The sequence below is a fragment of the Elephantulus edwardii genome, unplaced genomic scaffold (genome assembly GCF_000299155.1).
Source record: "Elephantulus edwardii isolate Elephantulus edwardi_28Jun2011 unplaced genomic scaffold, EleEdw1.0 scaffold00119, whole genome shotgun sequence".
Lineage (NCBI taxonomy): Eukaryota > Metazoa > Chordata > Mammalia > Macroscelidea > Macroscelididae > Elephantulus > Elephantulus edwardii.
Window position 1 is genome coordinate 8,093,436 of NW_006399869.1, and position 7,291 is coordinate 8,100,726.

Genomic DNA, 7,291 nt, shown 5'->3' on the forward strand with positions numbered 1-7,291 from the left:
TATGCAGGAGATGACACGTGTGCCTGCCATGCACCCATGCGGCAGATGGGACAGGCACCTGCATCCTGCAGTGTGGGAGATTATGTGTGTGCCTACCCGCTGCTGGCGGGAGATGGGACTGACACCCCACTGCCTATAGGTTTGGGTTTCCTTGGGCAGGCCAAAGAAGATGATCACCCACACAATGGATTGTTGAAGGTCACTGTGAGTTGTCTACTTGATGACACTTAACAGTGGGAACATGTACAAGAGGACCGACATCATAAATGCACCACATATTTTTATCTGTTGAATGCTTCTTCCAAAAGCTGTTTAGACCTGGGGGGAGTCTGTTCACAACTCTCAGGTTCCCTTTGCCATTTATAAAGAGGGAGAGCAGTGACATATACTTCAAATTATAGTATGACAACTTATGGGGGTAAGGGGGCTATAAGTGGTGGTGCTGGAATTGGAGATGCTGTCCTTGGCCACATAGTACTCGGTCAGGCAAGGGGACCACACTGGGGTGGGAGCAATTGGAGGGCGAGTATACCAGTCAGTCTCTGGGGGGTGTTGCCCTGCTCGGGACGGACTGTCTTAAGCCCCTGGCCCGGGACGAGACATCAGGGCCCTCTGCCCGGGGCGGGCTGTCTTTGGCCCTCGGCATGGGGCGAGCCATCACGGCCCTAAGGGTGAGCTACTCAGTCCCCAGACTGTGCCATCTGACCCTTGTATGGGGTAAACAAAAAAAAAATGCCTAGGATATCCGGAGAATTTTATCTAGGCTACTTTCTACCACCCTCTCCCCCAGTAAACCTGAAAGGAACACCCCCAAAGCCCTTCTGTTTGTAACTCACAAGTTTGTTCACTCTAGGTTTGCTCCCTTTCCTATAGGTAACCTTAACACTGACTTTTATTCCAGACCTGACCCTGAACCCAGTGCTAGTGACAAAAAAGGATATGCAACTGCCAACTAAGGAAGCAAAGGAGGATGGAGCCTCTGGGTACAACCAGCCATCCCCACTGGACCCACCTGGGAAAACACTTTGCAGTCCAGAGGGGAGCAAATGACAGGAAGATATCTTCTAACACAACAAGAAGGCAAGCAGATTTAACCCAAGACCACCAGTAAGATGATAAAGTGTCCTTCCTTTCCCCCTTCACATCAATGTCCCTGTTCAGCATGAAGAAGCCAGAGAGTCTGCATCCAGTTCCCAAATCAATAAGACAGTTGGTTTAATTCCCATTGGAAATTGTTTACCATTCCCCTGTAGCATCTGGTCCCCAGTGGATCCTTTTCATTTCTTTCACCTGCTCCCCCCATCAACCAAATTGTGCAGCTTTGCAACTGCATCCCTGCCCATCCTCACCCTTCTGCCCCCAACCCTCACCTCCTTGTACTCCCATTATGTTTTTCCCAATAAAATAAAATTTAAAAAATAAATAAAGATTTCTCTGCCTGTGTAAGAGAAGCAGAGATTTTTATGTCTAAGGAATAGGTTTCCAGGTAAGAAGAACTTGCACATAGTTGTGTTGCTGTGTACTGTTGAGCCAGAGTCAACACATAGCTGACTGTCTAAGTGAGTTTTCAGAGGTAGTACATTTCTTGGGAAGAGATTACCCATCTTTATCCCACAGAGTAGCTGGTGGATTCAAACTGTGTGCCTTCGAGGTTGCAGTGCAGCTTCTTTCCAGTAGGCCACCAGAGCTCAATAAATCAATTATATGACACCAATGGCATCAGGTGGCTATAAATGTGTCCTTACTTGAATAAATATTCTGGGCTGAGCTTCAAATATCCTGCAACCAATGCATATGCCAAAAGCACAATTAAAGTACAGGAACAAATAATACTGTACCAATTTAGGTCACCAGTTATATTTCCTCAGACCAGGAACACACTTTACAGTCCACAGAGTGTAAAATTGAGCCAAGAAACATCATCATTTTCATTCTGTTATTCTGCTTCTGTGAGTTGGAGAATGAACACGAATGACAGAAGGTCCTATGCCTTTGTGTGTGTATTGGAGAAAAGCATGGCATGTCCCACAGACTTCAGAAAGAACAAACAGATATGTCTTGGGAAAAGTGCACCTAGAGTGTTCCTTGGAGGAAAAGATGGCAAATCTTTAACTCATATACCTTTAGCATGTTACTGTAAGAGTCTAATCCTTGGAAAGGATCATCATACTTGGAAATGCAGAGGGTCAGAGAAAGAAAGGAAGAGTTTTACAAAGGTGGATTGATACAATGTTTGCCAGAATGGGCTCAAGTATGTTGTAGATGATTATGATGGCAGAGGATCGGAAAAGGTTCACAGAATTTCTATGTTTCATTGTCAACTCAGTCACACCTAACAACAATGGGTTAGTGGTAAGCAGTTGTGTTGATAACTCAAAGATTCAAGGTTGTAATCCATAAGCTACCTCATAGGCAAAAGATAGACAATAAACTGCTATACAATTTACCACTTATGAAAGTTCACTGGAGGGTCAACTATGAGTGGGTTCTGACTCAAAGGTACACAAACGCCATAACATAATTAAAATATGGAACTTTGTTTAGTGTGAGGAGTTAGGCTGCTAACACAAAGGCAGATTGTTCAAATCAATCAGTTACTCTAAGGGAGAAACATCGACAGTTACCAGTACTGGTAGGTCAATTATAAGTCACTTCAGACTGAATTATACATAACAGCAAATAATGATAACAAAATAGTAAGTATATCCTAGTAGCTGCTTGAATCCACAGTCAACACGTTGGTACCAGCAGTCAGGTGATAAGAAGGAGTGTTGCTCTGGGCAAGGCCACTCTTAGGTGTCTGTAAAAAGAGCAACAGCCAAGACAGAAAGGCTGTGTCTGATCTTTACAACTTCACAAAGGGCAACTTCAAAAAAGGCAACTATTCCAATCAACAACATAAGCAACATAAACCCAATTCCCATTAGGTGTGATACGTCTTCCACCATCCCAACCCTCTTTATATTTGTCTCAACCTCATTTGTACTACTCTATCCGGTCCCAAATCCAATATTATACCTCACAGACCACTCAAAACTGCATTAGGGAAATTCAGAAGGCTGGAATTCAGGTTAGTACCAGAACACAATCACTCAGTCAGGAGTGAGCTACAGACATCTCAACTTTGAGCCTCATGACTTTAGCTTTTTAGAAGCTCTGCCAGTTATGACTCTCCTCCCCCATCCCCTTCAGTTGTCCCGCAAACTTGAGGAAATGATCTTAACTTTGGTTCTGAAGAGTGGGTTAACAGTCCCAAGGTCAATTCTATTTCATTTTAGGTCTCTGGTCCTCAGTTAAGACTCTGGCTGCTGCTGCTGCTGCTGCTGCTATAGGACTGACAAAAGAATATTTAGACCAAAAGGACAAGCTCTGTATGACTGCTTCTCCGTTGCTGGTGGCAAGGTTCTTAAATTCTACTACTGGATCTACTCAATGGAATGAGGAGATTAGCCAAACCCCTTGTGGATAGGCTAACATACCCTATTCACATATTCTTGCCCCTCCACATGGTAAAGTCAAAACTCAATGGCTAGAAAAAGCCATTTTGAACAATAAATCTTTAACATTATAGGATCTTTACAAAATATTGAAAAGCAATTATGGTAGTTTGAGAATTAGGGTGTGCCTGATTCAGGCCACGGTATTTTCAATCATTTTCTACGCACTAGCTGGACAATGAATAAAGATGACAAAAGAAAACTTGATGTCCTGGGGAAAGTGTAGCCAGGGTGACACTTGGAGATAAGTATGACATTTATAAAATGCCAAGCCTCTCTCTTAATGGAAAGGTTGTAACTTCTTTTTTTTTACTTGAGAAAGTATATCTTATATGTTTCATAGTTTACAGAATTTTTACACTCCTAAAAATATCAACTTATATCAGGTTTTCAAATCTATATAGAATTTTTTCATTTCTTCTGGTGCTTCACCTTTTCAGGACATCCACATTACTTGTAATTTCTGTTTCCATTAATATGGTACCATCAATATGTTGTTGTTGAGTGCTGTTGATTTGAAACTGGGGCATAGATGCCCTGGAAAAGGTGTAGCCAGAAAGATCTTTGGAAACAAGGGTGGCAAAGCTTCAATTCTCATGTTTTGAATACGTAGCTAAGAGAAGTTAGTCTTTGGAAAGGCATATCATGCTTGGAAATGTGGAAGGTCAGCAAAAGAGAGGAATGTCCTCTACATGATGAATTGATGGCTGCAGCAATGATCTCAAATTAATCAAGAGATGATGAGGATGGCACAGGATAGAATAGGATTCAGTTCTGTTGTACATAGGTTGATATGAGTTGTACTCAATACAAAGGCACCGACCAACAATAGAATCTAGTTGGGAATTCTGGGACCTTAGTGGAAAGGAGCTATGCTGCCACTTCAAAGGTACGTGGTCGAATCCACCAGTTACTCTGTGGGAAAAAGAAAATTATTCTCCTTCTGAATGATCTATTGTCTCTAAAAATCCACTCGATGATCAGTGATGAGTCTGTTCTCACCCAAGAGTACACAACAAGAGCTAGTAAGTAAAGATACATGTAGTGGTTTATTTTGGGGGGAGCGGGGGAGTAATTATAAACTTATGTGACCATGATCCAATTATTTGATCAGAGTAATATTGTAATTAATTACTGTGAAAAATTTTTCCCCTGGCAAGAAACTCTAATTTGGAACTTGATATTAACCATGTGTATAATGAAGAAGCACTGACTGATCAAGACAATGTATTTTTTTAAATAAAATAATGAAAGCAAAGGAATGATGAAAAAGAGGAGAACTAGGAACTAAATTTTTCATTGAAGAGATTACCTTGAATTTTTCTATGAAAAATTATGAATTGAAGTTGATTTGAAAGAAAGAAAGAAAAACTAAGCACTTTAATAAGTCCATAAGCATTATCAGGAAGCAGTGAGATATTACAGAAAAATATATGAAGGGAATAAAAAGAAAATCATAAAGCAATTCTCACTAATTTTCTGATAAATAGTACAGTTACTGAAGAATTTCTGAGAAATACTACAGTCATTGCTAAGAAAAGATCAAATGATTTCAAACATTCCCTCAGTTTAGTTTTTACTGATTAATAGAGACTTCATCTAAGTCTCTAAGTCTCTAAGTCTCTAAGTCTCTAAGTCTCTAAGTTGGCTTGAAGGCACATAACAACAACAAAAAATCATAACTACACAGATATCTGGCGTAAATATATGACAATAACAGAAAACAAAAATTCTCACCACTGAAGCAATAGACAACATTGTGATCAATGATGAAAAGATTGAACTATAAATGATTCCATCTTACTTAGATGCACAATCAATACCCTTGGCACTAGTAGTCAGGAGATCTGGAAACATATTGCATTGGGAAAATCTGTACTCAAGGACGTCTCCAAACTGTTGAGGATCAATGATGTCAGATTGTAGACTAACATGTGCCTAATTCAGGGTATGGTCTTTTCAATAAAATGCTATGTATATGATAGCTGTACAATGAATAAGGATAACAGAAGAAGAATTAAAAACTTTGAGCTCCGGTATTGGAGAAGAGAACTCAACATCCCTTGGACTGCCAATAGAACAAATAGATCTGTCTTGGAAAAAGTGCAGCCAGAGTGCTCCTTGAAGACAACATTTTTTTTTTCTTTTTTAATATTTTTTATTGTTATTTACACATAGGCTTACAGAATATGTTGTTTTTTCTTCAATCATTCACATGTTTTGTTTTATGACATTTAGTACAATATCCATAAGGCAATCACATTATTCCTATTTCTTCCCTGTAATTCTAATTTCCATTAATCCTCCTATCCTACTAGTTCTTGCCTTCAAGACTTTATCTTGGGTACTGCTCTCTGTCAATCTCCTTGCTGGTGGTGGACTTGCTGGTTATTCTAAGGAGTGTGTCTCCCTGGTGTTTCCTATAGCCACAATCTTGCTGGAAGCCCAGGCCACATCTATGGCTTGTGTTCAAGTCAGCCCTCTTTTATTTTTTTTTTTTTTGTGAGGAGGGTGTTGCCTTCAGGTTTACTGGAGGAGAGGGTGACAGAAAGTAGTCTAGATAAGATTCTCTGGATACCCTATGCATTCTTTCCCCCTACCAAGGGATCAGATGGAGAGGTCAGCATGCTTGGAAAGGTGGATTAAAGTTGAAGGAGAGGAAGACTTTCAACCAGATGAATTGACACAACAGCTACAGCAGTGGGCTCGATTGTATCAGAAATTGTGAGGCTGGAACAGGATAAAACAGAGCTCAGATCTGTTGTTCATGGGTTGCTGTGAGCCATAATGACCTGGATAGCACCTAACAACAACAACAATGCTCTTAATAAAAGGAGACTTCTCACCCTTCTTGCAGATAGAGTCACAGGTGAATTATTTTAGAGCAATAGTCTTTAAGTTAGCAATATAACTCTCTAAATACTACGCTAGAGCTACCTCTTTTATCTCTAGTGAAGTAAAAATATTATAGGTCATGTGTAAGGAAACTGTGTCTTACATCTATCAGATTAATGGTGGAATTAAGTGATGTTGCTTTCCAGACCTAATTCTTTAAAAACTACAGTTTCCACATTATATCGTTGTTGTTAGGTGCTCTCCAGTCAATAATGATAGCAACTTAATGAACAACAGATTAGAACCTTGCCCTATCCTGCACCATTGTCATGATTTCGGTCATACTTAAGCCCATTATGGTAGAAACTGTGTCAGTCTGTCTGATAGAGAGGCTTCTTATGCTGACCTTCTACTTTTCCAAGCATGATGTCTCTCTCCATGGACTGGTTTCTCTTGAAAATATCCCTAAAGTAAGTAAGGTAAAGTTTTATTATCTTTGCCTCAAATGACCACTCTGGTTGCAATTTCTTCATGACAGATTTGTTTGTTATATTTTTTTTTTTATTTCATAGTTCAGTACTCTTTGCCAAGACCACAGTTCAGAGGCATTTATTCTGGTCATTCTTTGTTATTGTGCTACTTTCAGATGCATAGGAAGTTATTGAAAATATCATGGATTGAATGAGGCACACTTTAGTTTTAAAGGAACATTATTGCATAATACCATTATTGTAGAAATAGAAGGATAACTAGTAAAACATGTATAGGGATGCAAGGGGAGAAGGTGTGGGAGCAGATGGGTAATAATGGGAAAGAGCAAAATCACAGAGTTGCACAATTTGGTGAGTGGAGGGAGGGAATAGAGGAAATGGGAAAGAGCCATTGGGGATATGAAAAACCAGGGTAATAGTAGGCATTGTCCAATGGTGATTAATTTTTTTTTTCTTTTTCTTTTTTTT